Source organism: Gekko japonicus, unplaced genomic scaffold, assembly GCF_001447785.1.
Source record: "Gekko japonicus isolate JY-2015 unplaced genomic scaffold, Gekko_japonicus_V1.1 scaffold691, whole genome shotgun sequence".
NCBI lineage: Eukaryota > Metazoa > Chordata > Lepidosauria > Squamata > Gekkonidae > Gekko > Gekko japonicus.
The window spans coordinates 552,662-578,601 of NW_015175990.1; the positions used below are offsets into that span (position 1 = coordinate 552,662).

General features: G+C 46.8%; 1 protein-coding gene and 1 pseudogene across 1 annotated transcript in view; one reads left to right on the forward strand and one right to left on the reverse strand.

Annotated features, from left to right (window-relative positions):
* PRKAG2 (protein kinase, AMP-activated, gamma 2 non-catalytic subunit) overlaps positions 1-25,940 on the forward strand; it is a 313,242-nt gene that overhangs the window by 64,033 nt on the left and 223,269 nt on the right. The window lies entirely within an intron of this gene.
* LOC107123153 lies at positions 7,666-21,917 on the reverse strand (annotated as a pseudogene).

Here is a 25,940-nt window from a genome sequence, read left to right on the forward strand (position 1 = left end):
GAATCTTGTGAGCAAAAAATATACCTTGTGAGCTACTGGCATTAAAGTTGTGAGCAAGTGATGTGGCTACTGCATCATTTAGTTTGCTCTGGAGCCATCCTGCCTGAGCGGAGACAAAAATGGGTGAGCCGGAGGCTAAAAAACTGTGAGCTAGCTCACACTAACTCAGCTTAGAGGGAACATTGCCGGGGACCTGACACAGCCATGTGAAGAAGGTCAGGAGAGGAAGGCGGTTGCAACCCAGGCAAATTGCTCCGGTACAGCCAAGAGCCAGACTGGTAGCCAGGCAGCAGCAGGGAGGGCGGAAGGTAAGGCTGAGCTCAGACTTAGGGTGATTCCGCACTCTACCTTAAATCCGGGTTCAACCCTGTCCCCAAACTTACATTCTACACTACACGCGAGTTCACCCCTGTAGTTATCTCGGGGTATTTTTACATTCTACACGGCTCTTGAGTTTACCCTTGTAATTATCTCGGGATATTTTTACATTCTACACTACACGCGCGTTCACCCCTGTAATTATCTTTGGGTTATTTTTTTGTTTCCACGTTACATTGAGGTCACTCTGGTTTTTTCCCACACTTGTCCCAGGATAAACGGAGGCTGTTATAACCAGGGATAAATTCCAGGTACTGTGTCACAAGTTGAACTCTGATAAAACCAGGGATGCAATCCAAGTGCGGAAAGGACCTTAGGGAAGGCCAGAACGGGAGAGGCTAAGAGACAGCCCAGAAAAGCGAAGGGGAGGAGCAGGACAAGGAGACAGGCAGCAAGGGAAAGGGGCAGGGAAGGTTTCCCTTTCCTTCTGAAGTCTCCCAGCCCAGGCTAGCCCAGTCTTGTTAGATCTCGGAAGCTAAGCAGGATTGGGCCTGGCTGGTATTTGGATCGGAGACCTCCAAGGAAGACCAGGGTCGTGATGCAGAGGCAGGCAGTGGCCAACCACCTCTGGATATTTCTTGCCTTGAAAACCCTACGGGGTCACCATAAGTCAGTTGTGACTTGACAGCACTTTCCACCCCCAGGTAGAGCAGGGGGAAGGGGATTGGATACAGGCCAGGCGGGGGTGGAGCCAGGGAATCTGTCCAGGGAGGAAGCAGCAACAAACTGAGGTCAGACCACACACACACACACACACACACACACACACACACACACAGAGAGAGAGAGAGAGAGAGAGAGAGAGAGAGAGAGAGAGAGAATATCACAGCCAGAGCCACAGCTCAGTGGTAGAACAGATGCTGTAAATTTAGGAGGACCCACATTTGATCCCCGCCATTTCCCTGTGGAAAGATCTTGGGAGGCATGAGTGGGAGAGTTGGAAAGACTTCTGGTTGAAGCAGGGGAGAGTGCCTGGAGCCCGTAACAGGCCTCACTGGGCCCTATGGACCAATGGTCAGGCTCAGGTTAAGATCTTTTCATAAAAGGGTGATACAGAGACTGTGAGAGTGACTATATGGTCTTTTGTGTGTATGTGTATGCACACACAAACACATGTATGTATGTATTTATGTATATGTATTTCAAAGAGGGTACAGAAAAATGAGGGGTATGAGGGGAAAAGAGAAATAAACATAAGGCACTTAAAAATATTAAAGACAATATAAAAGTGAATGGATTAATAAGTTCAGGTAAATCATTATAACATTACCAATAACACTGTTTCCCTAACATACATTATTCAGCATTCCCAATCTGAAAAAAAACCCTATAAATAAAATTATGTAAGCAAATTCTCTCAGCATTTTATATAAATTTAAAATAACTAGAAAACAATTTAAAACGATTTAATAATAACAAGGAAATAACAAATATAAAACATTCCATATAACTGTTGAAAATCATGTGACTATGAAGAATTGGTAACCATTGATTAACTGAATAATCAAAACATAATACTATATTGCTCTTACAGCTCTGTCTATAAAAAGCTCTCCATTCTCAAATTCACTATCTGGTGTGTTATTTATATGATTTGTCAATTTCGCCATAACAGCATATTCCTCCGTCCATCTTATCTTTCCAGTCTTCAAGATTTTGGCAAAACTCCATTTTCCATTTAGTTGCAAACACTACTCGTGCTGCTGTTAACATATATCGGAATAGTTCATGTGTTTCTTTTTCAATATTCATGGGTAGAATTCCCAATAGCATAGTCTCCGGTTGCATGGCAAATTTTATATTCAAAATTTTCTGAATTTCAGCATGTAATTCTTAACAATATTTACTAGTCTTTTTACAAGACCACCACATATGATAGAATCTCTTTACACTTCCAGCATTTTCCAGAATAATTTTTATCCATTCTGTCTAACTTTCGGAGTAATATACCAGTGAAAGAACATCTTGTACCAGTTTTCCTCTTAGTGCCTGACTCGCTGTAAATTTTATACCCTTCATCCACAAATTTTCCCATTCTTGAAATGAGATCTCTTTATCAAAGTTCTGCATCCATTTCACCATACACGTCTTGCTTGTTCTGTTTCTGTGTCATATTGAAGTAACAATTTATAAATGTGTCCTAGAAGATGATATTTTTTTATTCAATACTATCTTTTCAAAGTCTGTCAGGTCTCTCTGTCTTTTCCTGCATGTGTTATTTCTTTAAATCTCAGTGTCAGTTGGAAATATGTTACCATTGTATCTTTTCCCTTTCTTCAGTAATAGTCTGCCAGGATTTAATTTTCCCTAGCATGTTTATCATAACTTGATATATTATGAAATCATTTTTTCTCAGATTTATAATAATAAGCATCTATTGGTGACATTAAAGACAATGTGGGCAGACTAATTCTTGTATTTAACGACCACCAAATTTTCAGTAAGCTGTCTGTAATAACATGACTCTTACATTTCATTTCTTATTGAAATGCTTTTCCAGTTTTTTTAATCCAAAGATGGCTTTTTCAATCATTCAATCTAATTTATTGTGGCAGGAGCCAGTAAAAAATGGCTTTTTTGTTTTTGTTCTGTGGTACTTCCAGAGCTGCGGTGGCTCAAGTGGTTAAGACGCTGAACTGCAGGCTGTGGAAGGTCGGTAGTTCAGCAGTTTGAGACCCAGGTGCCGCATGACGGAGTGAGCTCCTGTCTCTCGTTCCAGCTCCTGCCAACCTAGCAGTTCGAAAGCAAGAAATTGCAAGTAGATAAATAGGTACCACTTCGGTGGGAAGGTAACAGCGTTCCGTGCGCCTTGGTGTTTAGTCATGCCGGCCACATGACCACGGAAACATCTTCGGACAGCGCTGGCTCTTCGGCTTTGAAACGGAGATGAGCACTGCAACCCTAGAGTCGGATTTGACTGGCTTTCGAGCAAGGGAACCTTTACCTTTACCTTTACTTCCAGGCATGTCTTCAGTCCTAGCTAGTTTGAAGGGGCGGGGAGGAGGAGAATGTGAGGAAATGAGAAAGGGAAGTCATCCAATGGGAAAGGAGGCATTCTACAAGAGGCCACACATCAAACACAAAATGGAAAGCCTTTGAACCCAGTTGGCATTCTTTTGCTTGCATTCTGACATATTTTGGACTGTTATGTGGCCTGAGATTTTTTCTTAGATTGTTGTCAACATGCTTTCTTGTGGGGTTTTTTTTTTCATTGAGTGTTTTCTCTTCCTCCATTATGCATTTCGACATGCTTGACTTATTCTTGTTGTCATTGGCCAAGTCAGCCATCTTGGGTACTCTTAAGGGAAACGTGAAGGGGCGTGAATTTGCTAAATAACAAGGGAGCCATCACCGGTGGGAGATCTTCAGGACCAAGGACAGCTCCCAAGTAGCTGACAACTTAACGCTACAAAACGATGGCCCAAGAGTGACCCTGGTCTTCACGGCTTAGCCCTATGATTGGTCCCAGGCCTCGCCTCTTTTCTTAGGACTGGAAATCTTAAAAGAAGTAGCATCCAGACCTGGGATCTTACGGTACATCAGGATTCATCCTCTGATTGGTCTGTTGAAAACTTTTGTGAGATGGAGCGAGAGGTCGTGAAGCTGTGAACGAGTAGAGAGGCAATGCTTTGGATTCAGGGAACCTGTGGAATCTTGGCTTATGGATACTGGTTGAGGGTTGGTCGGGGGGGAGGTGGTATCAAGGGTTCCAGTGGTGTTGGGCTGCAGGCCTCCCTCTAAACAGCCTGGGGTATCTTCTTGGAGCCAAGGCCGAGGTCACTCCTTGCAGCCTTGGTCATGACACCAGGCATCTTTTTTGAAGTGTATCAAAGACAAGAATACTAGGAAAAATTGAAAGCAGCAGGAAAAGAGGAAGACCCAACATGAGATGGATGGACTCAACTGACGAGGCCACGACCCTCAGTTTGCAAGACCTGAGCAAGCCTGCTAATGAAGGACTGTTTTGGAGGTCATTAATTCACAGGGTCACCATAAATCAGAAGCAACTTGACATCACAAAACACACACACACATGCCCCGCCAAACTGACTAGGGAAATTGACTTGGTTCCCTGGACATTTACAGTGTAGATAGCAGATTTTATATAGGGTCGGTGTGTCCCATGCATTAGCCCACAGTTAAAGAACCCAGTGTAGTCCAGGTCTGTGCTTGCACAATAAAGCTTTCTGAGAAGGGAATCCAAATGCTTTGAACATATATCCCACGCTTGAGCTTCTTCCTCTGCAGATGGTCCAGGCTTTAAAAGCCTCGTTATGTAACTTTAAACATGCCGGCGCAGATGGATTACAGATTGTGACATGCCCTGCCTTCCAGAAAGAAATGGCGGGCAAAAAGATGGAAAAAGACTTTTCCTTTTCCTCAAGGGTTCCGACAGTGTGTTTGGTAGCCTGCAGTCCAGTCCATCTTATTTCTGCTTGTTTAAAAAATCTGCTTCCTCTCCCTTCACAAATCCTGCATTTCTTGGCTGTTGGCAGTCTGCTTCCAAATGCCACTGTGAGCAATCAGTGGCGCTAAAAGCATTTCCCCTCTTCTGGATATGCCCGGGGGGAGTGGGTGTTGTGTCTCTCCCCTCCCTAGCAGTTAAAGAGCAATAGGTATTGAAGCTTAATTTTTAAAAAAATCTGCTTTGTAGAATTTCTAGAAATGGTGATTATGGATGCAAGTCAGGCTCCACTTAATCTGAAGCTGTCTTTAAACTGCAGGGTATTAAACTAGCTCTGGGTTTCTAGCTAGAGAGCCAGTGTTTTGTAGTGGTTAGATAGTTGGGCTAGAACTGGAAAGACCCAGGTACAAATTACCGTCTAGTCAAGAAGCTCACGAGATGACTTTGGGCCTCTTGTTGCGTCTTTGCCTATCTGACTTCACAGAGATGTTATAAGGGTAAAATGAAGGAAAGGAGAGCCATATACGCTACCCCAAACTCCTTGGAGAAATAGTGGGATAAACAAGATCTCAGCTAGGTAATATTCTTAAATGAAACTGTCCAATAATAAATGTCTTGACAGGGCTTCCTCATTAATGTTGCTGTTTAATAGGATTGAAACAGCCTGTTGGTTTATAGTTATTCCTCTTCCCTGTTATTGGCTCTGTCCTTCTGTGACATAATAGAATGTTCACAAACATTTGAATTGCTGGGAGACAGTTGTATAATGTTGGCAAACTATGCCACTCCTCTGAGGGAAGTGAAAGATCTCTTTTGGCTGGAAAGGGAAGGTGAGGACCTGATTGTGGGGAGTTATGCTGGGTGCCTTGGGTTTGGGGGGGGGGAGAAAAGGAAAATTCAGAAGGAGCTGTTGCCAAAGAGAAGACGGTAGAGAGGAAGGGATTTGCATCTCGATCCATGATTCATAAACTTGGAATTACTCTCCTTATCTCACAAAGGAAAAACAATTTCCGCAGCTCCAATAAGTGACACAAAAGGTGTTTGATTTGATTTGATTTATTGGATTGGTTTGTCCAGAGAATATTTTACATTTAAAGTCTCTGCAGTACCGACCCTTTCTTGGTGCTTTCATTTCCAGACAGTGTTTATTAGTATGATGAAGTACAACCCCGAAGGGCACATTCATCCCTACCACAGGCTCACTAAGAGAAAACATGTTATATAGAGCCAAATATTGGGCCTATGACAAAAATCCCAAAAAAACAAACATCAGGGATGGCACTGGAGGACTCAGCTTTCAGACAGGAATAAAGACCCCTTCTTCCAGTACCTACTCCATTTTGACAAGATGCTCAGTTCTCCTTTCTATACGTCATTCATTGCACATCATACTAGATGCTGGAGCATATGCCCTGGTTTCAGCCCTAGTCATACAGAATGAAAGGTTTTGCCCATCACTATATTCTAAACCTGGCACCCCTTGTGCGGATCAAAATGTCCATACAATGGGGCTAGGTATGAACCGGGGAGAGGCTGGATTATTGTAACTTGATTTATGCAGAGCTCCCCTTGAGATTGATCCGGAAACTACAGCTGGTCCAAAATGTGGCAGTGTGGGTCCTCACAGGGACAGCTCTGAGAGCCCATATACATCCGGTGCTGCGCCAGCTGCATTGGCTCCCGGTTGAATTCTGGATCAAGTTCAAGGTCTTGGGTTCTTACCTTTAAAGCCCTATGTGGACTGGGACCAACATATCTACAGGACCATCTCTCTCTATAATTTGGGAGAACCCGGTTTGATTCCCCACTCCTCCACTTGCAGCTGCTGGATGACCTTGGGCAAGCCATAGTTCTGTCAGAGCTGTTTTTCAAAAGAGGTGTTTCTGTCAGAGCTCCCTCAGCCCCACCTCCCTCACAGGGTGTCTGTTGCGGGGAGGGGAAGGGAAAGGAGTTTGTAAGCCGCTCTGAGACTCCAAGTGAAGGGCGGGGTATAAATCCAACTTCTTCTTCTATACTGCCCCCGAAGGGCCTTGTACTCTTCCGCTCAACTCCTACTGGTTATCCCCTGCCCCAAAGATGTCCGCCTAGCCTCAAACAGATCCAGAGCCTTCTTGGCTCTGGCACCGGCCTGATGGAACGCTCTCCCTAGTGAGATCTGGGCCCTGCGGGATCTAATGGAGATCTGCAGGGCCCGTAAAACGGAGATGTTCCACCAGGCCTGTCATCGAGGTGGCAGCAATCCAGCTTCAGTGGCCTCCCCTGCTCTCTGCTCCGCTCTGTTTAGCTCAGCTCCATTGAGCAGGATTTTGATCCATTTTAGCTGGTCTGCTCCCCTACCCGCTTCCGCCGCACTGTTTAGACCTGCAGCTACACAGCAATGGGAACTTCACCCAATCCAGCAAATTGTCATGCAGGTTGTCATGCAGAAACCTTTGAGGTTTCTATTTAGTAATACTGTTTCGTGCCTGTTTTATGCCTGTACTGTATTTTCATAGCGTTGTATGTTTTTAAGAATGTTGTAACCCGCCCTGAGCCTGCTGTGCGGGGGAGGGAGGGCTAGAAGCCCAACGAAATAAATAAATAATTTCCCCCTACAAACCTGCAGGTTTGCCAGAAAATTTAGAAGGTTAAGAGACGTGGGTTAAAAACCCCAGACCAGAGATGCGATATCTCCATTTAATTTCCCCCTCCTCTTACTTAATTCAAAAGGGGGTGGGAGAGATTTTGCTTTTTAAAGGAAGAGGGAGAGAGGGAGAGAGAGAGAGGGAGGGGGGGAGGGAGGGAGGCTTGGGTGGTTTGGAGCCAAATTGAGCCAGTCTGCGGGTTATGCGATCCTCTCTGGTTCTTAACAAGGTGGAGTGGCAGCTGCCCTGTGGGTTCCTTTATTTAGCCATGCCCTTAATATCAACCGCAGCTTCCTCAGTCATTACAGACAGCACGGTGATGAAGATTTCTTTGCCACAGTCAGTCTCCCTGCCCAGGTCTCCCACAGGAAGGTTCAGGTCCTCCCGCACTCCTCCACTCTCCTGGAGAGTTTCCCATCCTGGATCCCAATAAGCTGGAAGTCATTTCTCTTAATATTGGGCACGTCCATGTTATGGGCTGAAGGGCAGATATCTTCATAGTTCTTCCCGGTGAAGATGTCTGTGCCAATAAGATGAAGAAGATAAGAGATTGTATTTATAGCCCGCCTTTCACTACCCAAAGGAGTCTCAAAGCGGCTTACAATCTCCTTTCCCTTACAACAGACACTCTATGAGGTAGGTGGGGCTGAGACTGCTCTTTTGAGGACTGCTCTTGAGAGAACAGCTCTGAGAGAACTTGTGACTGACCCAAGGTCACACCAGCAGCTTTGATTCCCTTCTCCTCTACATTGCAGCTGCTGGTGTGACCTTGGGTCAGTCACAAGTTCTTTCAGAGCTGTTCTCTCAAGGGCAGTTTCTCGAGAGAGCTCTCTCAGCCCTACCTACCTCACAGGGTGTCTGTGTGGGGAGGGGAAGGGAATGGAATTGTAAGCTGCTTTGAAGCTCCTTCGGTTAGTGAAAGGCAGGGTATAAATTAAACCCGGTTCTCCCAGATTAGAGTCTGCGCTCCTAACCACTACACCAGACTGGCACTTTGGCATGCCCACGCTTGCCGGTCTTGGAGGTAGATATCTCCACAATCTTGCAGGGACACCCTTTGAGCACCACAAAGCCATTTTTGCGGAGATCGGAGCACCGCATGGGGAAGGTGGCGGAGGCCCCGGCATCGCTGGTCTCGAAGTCTAGGTCTTCAGCTATGGTGGATCAGGTGTTACGGAAGCCACCGCGAGCTCAGTCGCTGCTGCCTACTGCCCCCCAGCCCACCTCTCTGTTTAAATTTTAAACAACTTTAAACGGCAACAAGAACAACAAACCCTGACGTCATTACAAGATCTCCGCCTCTATTTTGGGGGTTGCTAGGCATCCCTCCATACATTCCCGGCTCTGAGGGGAGAGTGGGGCACCTCTTCACAGTGCTGCTAAACCTCCCCCACACAGCCCTTATGGTGGCTGCGTAAAGCTTGCCCTGAGCAGCCTATCAGCGGAAGGGGGCCCAGCCACTGCCAGCCAGCGGGTAAGCATGGAGTAGAAAGCCAACAGGGAAGATAATGCGGAAGATAAAATTATTCTGCACGTGGCATAGATTGGGAGAGGTGAAATTACCCCATTCCCTGCACTGCAGCGCTTAGGTTTGGTGTTAGATGAGCAACTTCCTGTTCACCTGATCCCAAACTTTAGCCGCCACTGCTACTGGGTGGTGGCGCTATAGAGCTAGAGCTCCTGATGTTTAAGTTACCTGTCCATCTACCCCTTGAACAAAGTAGTTTTGCACTACCGTGTGTGTGTGTTTGTTTCTCCCAGTTGTCTCGTTCCCCCTCCCTCATTTGTAAGTCTTTTATAAGATAATCTAAGAACAGTTCGATTCAGTAAACGCTCCGTCACACCCCAGAGTGACCAAAGGCCAGAACCCCAAGTGAAGCTAAGCAGAGGGAGGGGCTGGCTTGATTCTCAGTACTTTGGGTCACCAGTGGGTGCAGCAGATCCCCCCTCTCAGTCCCCCGTGTTTCTCCCATGCAAGTGAATGGCTGCCCCATTCATTCCTATGGGGGAAAGTAGGGTGCTGTGCTTGGGGACGCTGGCTGATCCTGCATTGGCTTTTCCCTCCGTTGTTTTACGAAACCCATCTTGGAACAGAAATTCCCCTCTGCGCTGTGTGCCGCTTTCACTTCCTTTGATCATCAGATACCTTCTGCATAGATTTATGGCCGGTCAGGAGTGCAGTCAGTACAGCATTGCCCCGAGGTATTTGTACGTGGTTTTGAGCTGCACTTTCCCCTCCCGGGTGAGAAAACGTGGAGCGAATGCCAGATGCCGAATCGCCCATTGTCACCGTGAGGAAGGGAGCCTGCCCCACATCTCTGGCACTATCTATCGAATCTTATCCTGCCCTTTCCCCAGGAAGCTTAACTGTTTTGCCTCCCATCATTTTATCTTCATAGCGACCTTGTGACGGAGGTTAGGCTGAGACACAACAGCAGGTCTAAGACCACCTGGTGAGCTTCAGGGTTCAGTGAAGACGTGAACCTGGCTCTGCGTTGTCTTTTACTGGCCCTCTTGGTGCATAGGAGCTATGTGCATACCTGTGTTGCATGTGAGTAAATGTGTTTCTGAACTTAAGAGCCCTCCGAGATGGCAACCGCCAGCTCTCGTCCCGGTCATGTGGAACGCTTGGCCGTCAGTTTCTGCGGATGTGCAGGATTCGCTCGATTCCTGAGGACAGACTTACAGGAACGGCCATCTATTGGATATTGTTCTGTCTCGAAGAAAAAAACACATCAAAATCCATGTAATCTGAACAAGTCTGCACACTATTTGACAGCAGCTCTCCAGGAGAGGATGGGAAAGTGGAAGCCAAACCAGGCGTAACCGAACTATAAATAAATATAGAGAGCAATTAAAAACCCATTTCTTGGACTGAGAAAGCCACAGTGTTTAGATTGACAGCGTTATCTGCCGAGGGGGTCTTCCGTCCTCGGCCTAATGCAATCTGATAACGTTGGGATACAAAAGGAGCTGTGCCTGCAATTAGATTTCTGTCCTCTCATCTGTAAAAATGGCTCCACCTCCCGTGAAAATGCTTCCATCACGAGGGAAATGCATACTTGCTTCAGAGCTCGTAATGAAATTTTCCTTGTAGACAATATCTGGGTCTTGTGCATGCCACGTGTGCTACACCAAAAAAGCCAGAGAGGGGGGTCACAGTGTTGGCACGTGTGCTACGCCAGCAGTGGGGCAGAGCCGAAGGATTTTGCTCATTCAGGCAGACGGAGGGAACAAAATTGAATCGAGGGCAGAGGAGGTGGTAATGTGGCCAGAAGAGGTGGGGAGAAAGCAGAAAGGCCCAGTGCCTATTTTGCCTCAGTTTTGCCCCTGAAGACGAGAACAGGCCCATCTAGAGATGGTAGGAGGCAAGGCGTGACGTCCAGGCTGCTGGCTGACATGGACAGACAGGTTGTTGAGAGGTACCTGGCTGCATTGGATGAATACGAATCCCCTAGGCCAGGTGGTGTACACTGGGGAGTGCTCAAAGAACTTTCTAGAGAGCTTGCAGAGCCTTTGTTAATCGTAGGCAAGACTTCTTGGAGTCGACTAATTTCCGCACTGAGCAAGGGGGTTAGAGTAGGTGACCTCTAGGATACCTTCTGTGTCAAGAAATTGGTCTCCTTTAAGAGTCTTTTTCTGCCTAAGTGTTAGCTTTCTTGACTATAGAAGTCCTCACCCCACCTGCCGGTTTGTTCTCAGAATTGTTGCTTAGGCTGGCAGAAGTGATTAGCCTGCAGCAGCTGAGAACTGTCATCTAAAGTGGTTGACAGCTTGCAATTTAGAGCTCTATCCTCGTAACAGCTTTCTATTGGCTAAATGGCTGGCTTTTTTTTCGCCATGGAGAAGTTCAGCCCCACCAAAAAAAAACCCTCCCCCAAAAGCCACAAAATCCTGGCTAGGAGCCTGCCAGATCCTGGTCTGACACTTTTAACCGCTAAACCATGCTGGTTATCCATGCATCAGGGCATCATCACCATGCAAGACTGACGGTGATGGAGTTGCAAGGACCATTGTTGGGAGAGCTGTGAGTGCAGTTGTGCCATCTCTTGTTTTGGCTGGTATAGTTGCTTGCTGCTTGGACCACGGGAGCGTGACTGTCCTATGCCTGCATAGTGGGACCATAGAACTGGCCTGTAAAAACAGCAGTGATTCTTCTACAAGAAGACCCATTGGCACCTTGTAAAAGCATCTTTTAAAAAAAATGTATCCAAAGGAAGAGACCCAGTGCTTCTTAACAAAGTACATAAACCTCAGACGCAACATGGTGTAATGGTTAAGAGCGGCCGACTCTAATGTGGAGAACCAGGTTTGATTCCCCACTCTGCCACATGAAGCCTGCTGGGTGACCTTGGGCCAGTCAGAAGCTCTCTCTGAACTCTCTCTTCACCACCTGCCTCATGAGAGAAAGGGCCTGTGATTGTAAACTGCTTTGAGACTCCTTAAGGTTGAGAAAAGCAGGGTATGAAAACCTTCTCCTTTAGCATAAGAACACAAGAGAAGCCAATGTTGGATCAGGCCAATGGCCCATCCAGTCTGTCACACAGTGGCCAAAAGTACCAGCTGCCATCAGGAGGTCCATCAGTGGGGCCAGGACACTAGAAGCCCTCCCACTGTTGTCCCCCCCAAGCACCAAGAACACAGAGCATCCCTTGCCCCAGACTGAGAGTCCCTATCTATACCTTGTGGCTAAGAGCCACTGATGGATTTCTGCTCCATATGTTTATCCAGTTCCCTCTTGAAGCTGCCCATGCTTGTAGCTGCCACCACCTCCTGTGGCAGGGAATTCCATGTGTTCATCACTCTTTTTCTTCAGAAGCAAAGGTGTGGGTCTTTCCTCCCCATCCCAGCCTTGCACTTGGCCGGTATCGGCCTGATAATAACCTCTTTTATTACAAAACCTCCTCTTTACCTGATGCAAATTCCCCTTTGCCCCCTTACTAAAAGTTAATAGGGTTGGCTGCAGCGTCCCTCTAATCAAATCTGAACTGTCTGGAACGTGCCTGGCTCCCAGACTTCCAGCCTCGCATGACACTGTTGCCTGTTCTCTCCCGGGTTACCTTGTGTTCTCTGCCATCTCTCTTGTTGCTCAGCCCTGGGAATTGAGAGCACACCCAGACCGGTCCCCAACTGGAGCAGCGGCAGGAGCAGCATCGCTCGCCAGACCTGAAACATTTTAATTTTCGCTCGTTGTTTACCACCACCACCCCCGCCCCCCGGAAAGGCTTGCTTGTTATTTTATTTTTTTCCTCCCCAATGCACTTCTATGGATGTTTCAGCCCAAGGTACAGGATTCCTCAGAGCTGTAAGTAATGGATTTCTATGAGTCATCTCTGTTTTTGCGAAGGTTGCTTCTGAAAGACAGACAGGCTGTGCCCGTGGAAAGGGGGGAAACGGTGTGTGTTTGTTTGCTGCAGGACCGGCGTGGAGGGCAAGAGGCATTCTTGAGGCTGGACGAGAGAAGCATCCGTCTTTGGGTATCTTGCCAAGCTGCATTTGGGGCAATGTTTTGTCTGCGTGGCATGCGGAACAGACGCTGCGAGGTTTCTCTTAATGGCAACAAAATGACAAGGCTGAACACCGTGTTCTCTCTCGACTTGTTTTCCACGGATAACTTTCTCTCCTCCCCACCTCTCCCTTTAATCATTTGAAGGCAGGAGAATTAGATAGTTGGTGGGGGATGGAAGGGGTGGGGGTGAGAATTTGTTGCATTTTTTGTTTTAACCATCTGTTCTCTGTACCCTGCACTGTCTGTCTTCTCCCGATGCTTGTCTGGAAGAACGAGTCTCTGCTTCCAAAGCACTTTCTGTTGTTGGTTAGGTAGGGGGAGGAAAATGTATCTCGGCTGACTAGGTAGTTTGCTCATTTCAAATGGGATTTTGTAGGCGGGGGGGGGGGACCCCAACAACATTGTTTTCTTCTTCCAGTTGGAGATTTGACTTGAAAGGTTGGCGTTGCAGTGATTTGCAGTTTGCACAACTTTGCGTCCTATCGGGTGCGCTGCCGTGTGTCACAGGCATGCGAATCCTGTAAACCGAGGCACGCGTTTCAACAGTAAAGGCAACATCTTGCCCCGGAAACTCCACTCCACTTGCTTCGAAGAACCTTGTTTCAGGGCATGTTAATGGACTTCCTTTTGTTCGCTGTGTACCTACCGCTAGCCAGTAGGTGCTGGGCAGGCTTAGCAGGATATCCTCATGCAATGTGTAAGCAATGGATGAAACGGATTACCTGGAGCAATTTGTTTGGTACCTTATAGCTCACTTTTCTGCCTGGCAGTCAATTTATCTTCTGCTTGAGATTCTTCTCTCTGTGATTCTGTTGTCGGCAGCCATTGGAGCGCCTTCCAGAAGATACTTGTGGGCAGTTGCTTGCTGGGCCTCATCAGTGACGTTTTGCTGTCCAGAGAGGAAAAGAGGCAGGGCAGCTTCTGTGGGCAGTGGTGGGCAGTGCCATTTCCTGCAGCCCCTGAGCACTGGCAGCCAAGATGTGTGCATTGCTAAGTGTCTGAGACAATGGGCAGAGTCAGGGTTGCTTTTGAAGGGTAGCTGCCAGGCAGTCCCGTAGCCAGGATTTTGTGGCTTGTGGGGCAATTTTCTTCTTCTTGTGGGGCTGCACTTATTTGTCATTTTTCTGTCTGTACCCAAGGGGTAGGGCTCCTGGCCTTGCAAGCCATGGGAGACCAGCAGCAATCGTGGCACTGTGGGTCTGTGCCTTTAAGAAAGGGGGCAGAGCCCCAGATATCCCAAGCCTTAGCTACGGGCCTGCTGCCAGGTCGATATCCTCCAAGGCCTCAACCACTATCCTGTTTCCCCGAAAATAAGACCTACCCCAAAAATAAGCCCTAGCAGGATTTCTATGCATTTGTGTCTTCTTGAGAAAAAATAAATATAAGACAGTGTCTTATTTTCGAGGAAACACGGTAGTTGGTGTTGTCAGGGCCACTGGCACAAAGGGCTTTTTAAAAGGATTTGGCAAACTCTTGGCGCATATGTTGTCGAAGGCATAGGTCTGTCCAGGGCTCTTTGCCACAGTAGCTAAGGGTGTTGTTGAGCCAACTGTTTTTCTGCAATATGCGTCCTGGGGGGAAACTGCAGCAGTCTGTCGCACATCCGGGTGGAGCCACTAATTGGTGCTCCAGGTCCTGGTTTGAGTGCTAAAAAGTGCATCCCTCGTGATCAAAGGGCCTGCTTTGCCCATGATGTTCCATGCAGCGCATACAACAATCTTGCTTTGGTCTGATGGGTGGGAAGGGCTGCAGCCCGCCATTTTGAAACGAGTCATGGGACCATAGAGCTTTGCTGTAGGGCCAGACATATGTTAAAAGTTACATTTGTATTTCCTCACGAGGACCTGGCAAGAAGCACCTGGGGCATTTCCCGATAGGCTCCTGTTCAAATATCAGCCAATGCTAGACCCACAAATCTTGGAAGCTAAGCGGGGTCGGCCCTGGTTAGTATTTTGGATGGGAGAGCACCAAGGAACCTATGGAGCAGAGGTCCACGAGTGGCTCTTAGCCACAACGTATAGATGGTACACTGCCTAGGGCAGTGATGCTCTGTCTTCTTGTTGCTTGTTGGGCCACAGTGGGAGGGCTTCTGGAGTTCTGGCCCCACTGGTGGACCTCCTGATGGCACCTGGGTTTTGGCCCCTGTGTGACACAGAGTGTTGGACTGGATGGTCCATTGGTCTGATCCAGCATGGCTTCTCTTATGGTCTTTGGTGGCAGCTGCAAACATAGACAGCTTCAAGAGGGGACTGGATAAACTTACGGAACAGAGATCCATGAGTGGCTAACAGCCGCAAGGTAGAGATGGAACACTCTGTCTGGGGCAGTGATGCTCTATATTCTTGGTGCTTGCGGGGCAACAGTGTGTGGGCTTCTGGAGTTCTGGCCGTGCTGGTGGACCTCCTGATGGCACCTGGGTTTTGGCTCCTGTGTGACACAGAGTGTTGGACTGGATGGTCCATTGGTCTGATCCAACATGGCTTCTCTTTTGTTCTTAACACCAGGGTTGCCAGGCTGAGGCAGGAAATGGCAACCCACCTCTGTCCATCTCTTTTCTTGAAAATCCCATGAGGGGTCTCCCTGCATAAGTTGGCTATGACTTGATGGCACATTCCACAGCCCTGAGTCAGAAATGGAGTTATATCAGGTACATGGAAACCATTTTCCAGCCACTCAGAGTACTTTCTTAAAAGTATCTTGATAGACTGAAGGATGTCAAGGTGCTCTTCGGGAAACTGAAGCGGTAGACTTCTTTGCTTGCTCTGTTTGCAGTTCCTTATCGTTGTGGGTTAAGCAGCAGATCTTTCACGGAGTTTATTGAAGAACGAGTCTCTGTCAAGGGGCATACCACTTGCAAAGCTTAGACTTACAGCACAATCGTAATCAGAGTTGTACCCATCCAAGTGCATTGGAGTCAGTGGGTTTAGAAGAGTGTAATTCTGTTGGGTGCTCAGACAGTGCAGTCCTAAGAACGCTGTCCTGACTGGGATGGCTGGATTTTGTTATAGCTTAGAAGCTAAGCAGGGTCAGCCGTGCTTAGTATTTGTATGGGATGCTACCAAGGAAATGAGCCAGCATGGTATAGTGGTTAAAAACGTTGGGACTACACCAGTTTGGTGTGTAGTGGTTAAGTGTGCGGACTCTAGTCTGGGAGAACCGGGTTTGATTCCCCATTCCTCCACTTGCAGCTGCTGGATGACCTTGGGCAAGCCATAGTTCTATCAGAACTGTTTTTTCAAGGACAGTTCTGAAAAGAGCTCTCTCAGCCCCACCAACCTCACAGGGTGTCTGTTGTGGGGAGGGGAAGGTAAAGGAATCTGTAAGCCGCTCTGAGACTTTGAGTGAAGGGCGGGGTATAAATCCAATCTCTTCCTCTCTCTGTCTCTCTCTCTCTCTCTCTCTCTCTCTTCTAATATCTGGGAAGCCCAGGTTCGAATCCCCTCCCCACTTCTGCTTTGGAAGCTCACTGGGTGGCCTTGGGCCAGTCAATACGCTCTCAGCCTGACCTACCTCACAGGGTTGTTGTGTGGATAAAATGGAGGAGGGGAGAATGACGTAAGCCTCTTTGGGTCGCCCGCTAGGGGACAAAGGCAGGGTACAAATTAATTAGATGAATAAAGGAAGTCTGTGGTTGGTACGCAGAGGCAGGCAATGACGAACTGCCTCTCTTTGTGTCTTGCCTTGAAAACGCTTTGGGTGTCACTGTAAGTGAGCTGCCACCAGCTTGGCACTTTCCACTTCCAAGAACACCTCCTTGGGAGTAAGCTCGTCAAATTGAACAGAGTAGGATTCTCAGTAATCTTGAACATTCTTAAGTCAGTCTACCTAGAATCCTGCTCTGGTCTATTTAATGGGACTTATTGTCAGGAAGTGTTCTTAGGATTGCACTCGAACCAAGTTGGAGTCCATGGCACCTTTAAGGCCACCAAAGTTTAATTCTGGGCATAAGCTTTCATGTGCATGCACCATCAGGATGGCGCTGTTAGTCTACCTTCCAGCAGAGTTGTAGATGCATGTGTTTCTTAGATCTGCATGCGATTGTTTACCATCTGCAGAGATGTTCGGGTGATTGGTGCCAGCAACATGGTTCTGCTTACCTAGGGTTTCCCTCGCTTATTTTTTTTAAATTCTAAATTTGATGGTTTTATCCCATTTCTCCTGTTTGGTTCTTTGAACATCTTTTGCTGTTCTAATCATGTGCATAATGGTTCCTAATCGTGTGAATAATTGTTCATGGTTTAATGAATTGCTCAAATAACAGCTTGTGCCTATCATATTGTTTACTGTTTGGTCTTCTGGTCACTTATGCTGTTCGGATGCTACTGATATGCGGTATATTTAATGGTATCTGATTGGTTATTGCATTCTGAATATTTATTACGGCCATGGGGGGGGTAATTGTTCCCTTTTGCGGTTGGTTTGATAGTTTTCGCAGCCGCGGGCCGCTTCTGGAGCCAATCTGGCTGAGAACCCGGGCTACAGATGTACAAAATAAATAGATGCTTCCGAGAACCACGCTTCCTGAATGAGAACTTGGGGGGTTGTTAAATTAAACCAGCTGGCAATAGGTTCTGGATGAAAAAGTGGTTCTTCGTTGCACAGTATATACTTTATTGTTTGGAATGGATTTTTACGAGAAGCCTTCGACACCGATGGCTACAAAGAAGGGAATTTCTTCAGGGAGGTGGCAGCGGCATCCATTTGGCCACCGTGGGCGACAGAGTGCCAGAGGGACCTTCAGTCTGATCCACCTCAGGTAGTTCTTGTAAAAGGTTGTTAAGGGGGGGGGGGAAGGAAGAGAATCTAAAGGGCTTTACAGGCAGTGATTCCAAACAGTTCCCAATGTCTGAGGCCAGGGAGCGTGTTGACAGGCACTGTGTGTTTTGTTTGCAGACCAGCCCAGTGTTTTGGCTTCTGGTTCAAGCTCCGTGACTGGTCATGAGGGGAAAACAACATCTGTCTGTCCTCAAATAGTACATGTAGGCGCCCCTTTTGCCAATTGGGTGAAAAGCAAAACAGACATGGGGGGGGGGGAATCGATAGATCCCTAAAAGCAGAGATTGGGCAGATTCAGGAACTCCCTGAGCAGACAGAGACACCGTGATCAATACTCACAAGACTGTATTCTCACTAAAGAGCTGCTGCAGACGTCTCGGAATTGGATCGGAGCAGTTATGCTCGCAGGGGGAGAAGTTAGTCTTTTCCTCCCACAATTTTTATCAACCAGCATTCTCCCCAAAGCTGCTGTTAGCCCTGCAGGTAGGGAAAAAAATAAGATAAAAACAAGGGCTCTTGCATTGAGCAGGACGTGGTCATGCAGGGGGGCAACAGTTAACCTCTCATCACTGAGGGCCATTGTTCCTGTCTGTATTAGAGCCTTCTGTAGCTGCTTTTAAAATAAAAATGCTAGGTGATCCAATCACAAATCTTCCATATTGTGTGTGGTTTGGGCCTACGGAAGGCTGCAGATGCCTAATGTGAGAAAGATTACCCATGAAACAGCTCTAGCACTAAAAGATGTCGAGGGTTAGAAAAGGGGAGTCTTGGGTAGGATCCAGATGTTGCTGGACAGGAAAACTGAGGAGGTGAATGATTGCAATGGTGCAATATTCAGTGGTGTATGGATCCCACCCCCTCCCCGATATAAAGACGAACGAGAATCCTGCTGGCTCCTTAAAGACCAATACGTTTATTGAAGCAGAAGCTTCAGAGTCCCATTTGTTAGATGCATGAAGGTGCATATTATTCTCAGATTTGTATGGATACAGAAAGGGAAGGAATTGTAAACTGGGGGTGCAAAAGGTGGCGAAATGTCAGAGGCCTGTGTCTTCAATGTGCAAAGCCCAAATGCATACAAGCAAGAAAGAGGATCTGTTACATAAAAACGGAACGAAATCCCGGCATTCTGTGGTCTTTTGGCCAGCAGTGCTCACAGTCTTCCTCCCTCCCCCGATGTACCCATTATTCTACATGGATCTGTCAACTGAGGATAACTGATTAGAGATGTGAAGGGTGAGGGGAAGAAAACTCTGGAAACAGTCATTTTGGTTTGTTTTTTTTTAAACCAAGGTATTTTATCTCCCACCCTGACCTAGATGGCCCAGGTTACCCGATCTTGTCAGATCTTGGAAACTAAGCAGGTATTTGGATGGGAGACCAATGAGGAAGTCCAGGGTTGCTACACGGAGACAGGCAATAACGGCAGGCCATGTCTCTTGCCTTGAAAACCCTGTGGGGTCACCATGAGTCTGCTGAGAACGGACAGCCCCCCACATCTTCTATTTTTCAAAAAAAATTCAGAAATTTCGAGGAGCACCAAAACAAGACAAAAACTCGCATGAAATATCGTCCCTTTCGAAATGAGCAAAATAGCTTTTAAACCCCGGTTGTGTTCCCTCAGAATATGTAATTGTGAAAATATTTTACATAAGACAACCTACAGTGTCAGAAAATAATAGTTCCTCTGTATATTGTAGCTGCATGCAGTATTTTCAAAAATAGGCTTCTTGTTTAAATGTTGCTAATTCTATCCACAGTGGACTTGCTGTATTACATGCAGTGATAAGGCATTATTTAATAGCTTTTGTGTGTTACAACAGAGTTTTGTGTTACAAAGTTTAACTCGCTGTCCACGTAGGCTGCTAACCTTATTGCGACTGCAAGAAAATCTTGCTTCTCGAACAGCAGTCTTGCTTACTACAACATCTGTGGTTTCTATTTTTACCTTTTATTTTCTCCTACCTCTCAGATTGCAAAAATTAAGATAGATGCTCTAAGGGAGCAAAAGGGACATCAATTTGCAGCTGTCTCTAGTCCTGGGTGAGCTTGCAGTTTTGCTTGTAGAAAATCAGCCAGCTGAGTTATACCCCTTCAAGTCCACTGAAGCAAACGGTCATAGAAGGGGGTAACTTTCCTCTCCTTATGATGGCACTGGCAGGCATTTATATTTTTACATTTCATAAATATGCCAAATAATAGAGTTTTATATGGTGGTATGATTATATATGGTGCATTTTATATTGTCAAAGCAATAACATAAGTTCAAGCTTGATTCAAACATAATTATTGCATATATTTCAAATTTTCTCACTATTTCCATTTATCCCTCCCCCTAGACAGAAAACCAAGTCCACCCCACCCACCCCCAGTGTAAAAATTTCTAGGCACCTTACAGGTCTAACCCACTATGCATCTGATCAGGTAGTTTCAAGTCCACAAAATCTTCTGCATATAAACAAGAACAAACAGCTTTAAAAGGAGACTGGATAGATTTGTGGAGGATAAGTCTTAGCAATGGCTAACAACCATGTTGACTGAGGAAGACCTCCACTTTCAGAGGCACTAAGCCTCTGAATCCCAGAGCCAGGAGGCAACATTAGGGGAAGGCCTCAATCTCTATGCCCTGTCATTCATCATCCAGAGGAGCTGGTTGGCCACTGTGTGAGACAGGATGGTGTACTAGATGTACCACTGGTCTGACCCAGCTGGGCTCTTCTGATGTTCTTATGTTTGTGTTTAAGGAGCCACGAAATACTTCATTTCTTTTGCTGCAACAGAACACCATGGTTACCCCTTTGGAAGGAGATACAGTTTGAGCTGTGCTGTACAACAGTACATATTGAAATAAAAGTAAATAAATAGAAGACAGGGCTAAGCATTGTTTTGAAATATTTATCCTTATCCTAATGGTTTAGGGCTTAAGTGCTCCTCAAAGTACTCCCATGCCACTTTAAAGCTACTTAAATGGCATGAGCTTTGAATTGTGCCTGGAAGCAATTGGGCACCCTGTGTAGCTCTTCCAGCAACTGTGTACCAACAGCAGCTTTCAAACAGTCTTCCAGGGCAGCCCCGCATGGAGCAAATTGCAGTAGTCCAGTCTGGATGTGAACAGAACATTGTGACCGTACCCCCTCACTTAAGGAAGGGCCTCAGCTGGCACATCGACAGAAGCTGGGCTGAGGACAGATTTGAACTCCTTCTGTAAACATGGATCCTAAGTTTAAGTGGCCCTCCTCAAGGAGGCAATTCCTCAGTATAAAGGCCCAGCTCTGTTCTTAAAACCAAGTACAGAGTTTTGCTTCTGCTAGCAGATGCTAGCTAGAAAGACCATTCTCAAGTAGGGTTGCCAGGTGCCCTCGCTGCACCAGCAGGGTGGTGGTGGTGAGGCATTCCGGGATGTTCCCCAGCACCAGGAAGTGATGTCATTGCAATGGTGATGCCACATGGGACGTTCTGGTTTGAGGGCAAAACTCTATGGTTTTAGGCCAAATTTACCGTGGAGTTTTGCCCCCAAACCAGAGCGTCCCGCGCGATGCCCCCGACATGATGACATCACTTCTGGGTGTTGTCATTGTGTTGGTGATGTTGCGCCAGAATGTGGCTGTTTGGGGGCGGGGTTTCTGCTGCCGACCAGCTGGCCGGCGGTGGGCTGTAGCCCTGAAAATCGGGGAAGCCCTGCTGAGACCTGGGGACTGACAACCCTATTCTCAAGTCTTATTGTCATGACAGGGCATGACACTTATCCTCTAATTTATATTTTCCCTTTATTGTGGTAGGAGTGGTATAAACAATTGACAAGTGGATTTCCAGTCCAATGATTGATATCTCTCAGGAAGCAGGCTGAATCAATAAACGTCATTATCTGCCCTCATTTGTCTAAATGGTCTTCAGCTACGGGAACTCCTTCTTAATGGGGGAATATTTTAGCTGTTGTCAAGTGCCGATGACATGTTTCGGACAAAGGGGCCAGATGTCACAATGAAACTCTGAATTAGCACAAAACAAATAGCACGAGAGTGCTGGTGTACAAGCACAGTGGCCCATTTCCCGACGAAACCAATGCATCTAGTGTGTGTGTGTGTCACTTTGTAGAGACAGACCACCGTTTTCATGAATCAAAGTTGGCATGTACTGGCTTGGTCCTTAGTGGAACCAGCAGCATCCACATGGCGCCAGGGTTGACAGCTCGTAGATGCGGGGAGGTGGACATGGGGGGCGCCATCTGTTATGTTGTCCCTGTTCAGCATTCTGATTTTTTAAATTGCTGATGGCTGTTTTTATCACTGCTTTTAACAACTGCCAGTAGTCCTGAAGCTCTCTGGGTTTTCCCCCCTTCTATCGACCTGTTTGGGGACTGTTTGTAGATTTACTACCCATGATTCATTTACACAACTTTTATCTGTAATCTGCCTTAAACTTTTATTTTGTTAGCAGGTCAGAGGTGGTAGGTAGCTTGTCGGACCTTCCTTCCCTTCGTAGGGCCCAAAAGAGCTCTGACTTGGCTCTGCTCCATCTTGGGTTGCCAAGTCCTCCCTGGACTCTGGCAGGGGATGGGGGGGTAGGGTTGCCAACTCCAGTTTGAGAAACTCCTGGAGATTTGGGGATGGAGCCTAGGGAGGACAGGGACCTCAGCAGTATATAATGCCACAGAGACATCAGCAGTATAGACAAACTTATAGACAGTGTGAACCTTACCTTACATTACATTGTATTTGAAAAAGTGTGCCTTGCACACGAAAGCTCATACCTTGAACAAACCATTGTTGGCTTAAAGGTGCCACTAGACTCTAAATTTGTTCTACTGCTTCAGACCAACATGGCTGACCACCGGGATCTTTCTGCCTAAGTGTTAGCTTTCTTGACTATAGAATTCATCACTTCCACCTGCCGGCTGGTTATCAGAACTATTGCTTAGGCTGGCAGAAGTGATTAACTTGCAGCAGCTGGAAACTGTCATCTAAAGTGGTCGACAGCTTGCAATTTAGAGATCTATCCTGGTAACAGCTCTCTATTGGCTAAGTGGCTTTTCTTTCTGCACTGAGAACTTCAGTCCCACCAGAAAAAAAATTGCCCCATAAGCCACGAGATAGTCTTTAAGGTGCCCCTCGACTTTTGTTTTGCTTATGTCATCATAACCTGGGCAGCCAGAAAGCCATTCCTCAGGTGGCCAATGAGTGTGAAGCAAAACTGCGCATATGAGAACATGCTGGACTTTTGACAGAGATAGGTTTTTCTCCCAGCAATGGATCATAAAGGGGACCCTCCTGAGTCTGCCACCCTCCCCTCATTGCTGCCATTCACTATTTGCAATCACGTTACACATTGATCACCCAGAAGCCAAAGCTCCCAAGTCTCTTCCCCCCTGGTTCCCAGGGCATATCTGACCACCAATTCCTGAGGAACAAGGGGGGAAGGTGCATTTGATCAGTGGTTCCCAGCCTTGTTGGCAACCCTAGGTGAAGCTCAGCTGCTGGTGTGGCCTTCGGTCAGTCACAAGTTCTCTCAGAGCTGTTCTCTAAAGGGCAGTTCTCTCAAGAGCGCTCTCAGCCCCACCTACCTCACAGGGTGTCTGTTGTGGGGAGGGAAGTGAAAGGGATTGTAAGCTGCTCTGAGACTCCTTCCGGTAGTGAAGGGTGGAGTATAAATCCAATGTATTCTTCTTCTTCTTCTTGGTATAGTGACCCACAAGTCCAAGTCTGCTTGATATAGTGACCCATCCAAGGCTGGGCCAATGATTTTAAGCACTCTAGGCAAACTATGACCTTGGTATCCATCTGGTTCAGCATTCCATTTCCAACAGTGGCTAACCAGATGTTTTTGAGAAACCAATGAACATTGCACAAAGGGCACAACTGCCCCCACTATGAACCCTAAGCAAGTAGCGTTCTGACACACACAGCCTTTACGTACGGAGGTTACATTGCAGCCTTTGACTGCCCTCTTCTTTTCCATTGCTCCTTCTAATCCTTCCTAAGATTCGAGGAAACTCACTGTAATAATAACCAACAGGCCGCGTTTTGCTTGATCAACATGTATATGCAATGCAGAAAAAAAATACCAACTATTGTGTGACATGGAAGAGACCGTTTCCAGGGTCAGATCTTGCTTTCCAAAAGACAAAATACAGGGATGGGAGAGTAAGGGAGTCATTAGAGAGGGCTGGCTAGCAGCCAAGGTTGCCAGCTCTAGGTTGGGAAATACCTGGATATTTTGGGAGTGGAACCTGAGGAGGGTGGGGTTTGGGGAGGGGAGGGGCTTCAATATGGTATAATGCCATAGAGTCCACCTTCCAAAGTGGCCATTTTCTCCAGGTGAACCGATCTCTGTTGGGGGGGGGAGGTGTTTGTGAATTTCCTGGATTGTGCAGGGGGTTGGACTAGATGACCCTGGAAGTCCCTTTCAACTCTATGATTCTATGAGAACTGCTGTAATAGCGAGAGATCTCCAGCCATCACCTGCAGCTTACTTTCAGAGGCTTTGTGACCCACTCACAGGCTGTGACCCGCTCACAGGCTGGGAAACTGTGTTAGATGATCTGGTTTGTGTGGGGAAAAAGGAGGAGGAGATTGGATTTATACCCTGCCCTTCACTACCCGAAGGAGTCTCAGAGCGGCTTACAATCTCCTTTCCCTTCCCCTCCCCACAACAGACACCTGCGGAGGTAGAGAAGAGAAGGGCCACAGGAAGCCAAGGTTGGAGTTCCCTTCACCCTGCCTCCAGATGAGAGTTCTGAACAAAACCCCAATAATTGTGTGACCTGCGGAGGAGGATTCGAATGGGTCATCTGGCATCGTTGATGCCGGCTGTGGATAATCAAGAAAGAGTTTGGCAAGGCCCATGTGCTTTGTGGTAGTTAACCAGTTTTGCTGGTTTGTTCTCCACATTTACATTTGATAAGCCTTTATTGGCATATGTATATACATCTTCTCCACATTAAAAAAAGGATTCCATATGGGTAAACATTAAATATACTGTTTTAGAGTCCTCATAATGCTGCCTCTATGCTATGTCACGCAAAAGATGTTTTGAGAAGAACCGGTTGCATATCTAAAACATTTGTGCGCAGGCCTCGATGAAAATATCTCATCCACAATCGTACGTATTTAATTATGTTCCAGCTGCCTCCGCCGAACTCAGCTTGACGCAAATCATGAGCGGAGTCTTGAAAACAACCAGCCTAGCATTTCCCGCTTTCTTGCCTGCTTGAAGTGCCCAATGAATAAAAATCGGACTGCACTAGGCTGTCACTGTTCAAATAAACCCGTGTTGCTGACGCACTTGCAGATCCCACCCAGAGGTGCTAAATGTACCACAATATCAGTATTTGGTAATTAATCAGGACTAGGGGAGCGCATTCAGGTCTACCCAAACTGAAAATATACCCAAAAAGCACCTTACTGGTATTTTTTGGGGTGTATTTCGGCTTCCCAAATGTATCCAGGTTTTCTTGGGAAAACTGGAAAAAACGATCCTAAAGCCACACTGCAGGAGAAGCTAGGATCTGCATGCCTTGGTGAGCGATCTCCCTGAGGCATGCAGATCCTGGGTTTGGCTCCTTCTGCAGCATGGTTTAAACTGCACTGCAGGAGAGGCCATCCCAGCTAGGCTCGGCTGCAGGTGAAGCTGTCTCAACCAGGATCTGTGTCCCTTGGGGAGTGATCTCCCCAAGGCACGCAAATTCTTGGTCTGGCTGCAGGGGAAACCGTACTGGTATGGGTATCTGGGATTTTTCGGAAATACTGAAATTTTTTCAGGTCCAATGGACCCGAACTGAAAAATACTGAATTTTTAAAGTTGCACACCCCTAATCTGGACTCTCCATCCGTTTTACCACAAAATGACTTTCTGCTTCATGCCTGATTTTTAATGATTGTTCCTGAGGTCTACCCCCGGATGCTTTTTTTTTTTTTTGCTTGCGATTGCAAAGATTCTGATTAATGGAAGGTGGCTTGCATGGAGGCCTCGAGGATTCATGTTGCAATTCCAGCTGATTGGTTCCTTGGAACTGTCTTAAATCAGAAGCTACAATTGCTAATTTTATGTGTTTCACTGACCGTGTGGAAGAAAAGAAGCAGGCACATAACTCTTTCTGGGAAGCCTAAATATTCCTTGCTGATGTCTCTATTGCCTGTTGCTTTTTAGAAGCTGGATTATTGAGAGCCAGCGTGGTGTCGCGATTAAACTGCTGGCCTAAGACCAGGGAGACCTGGGTCCACATCAAACCTCAGCCATGAAGCTCATTGGA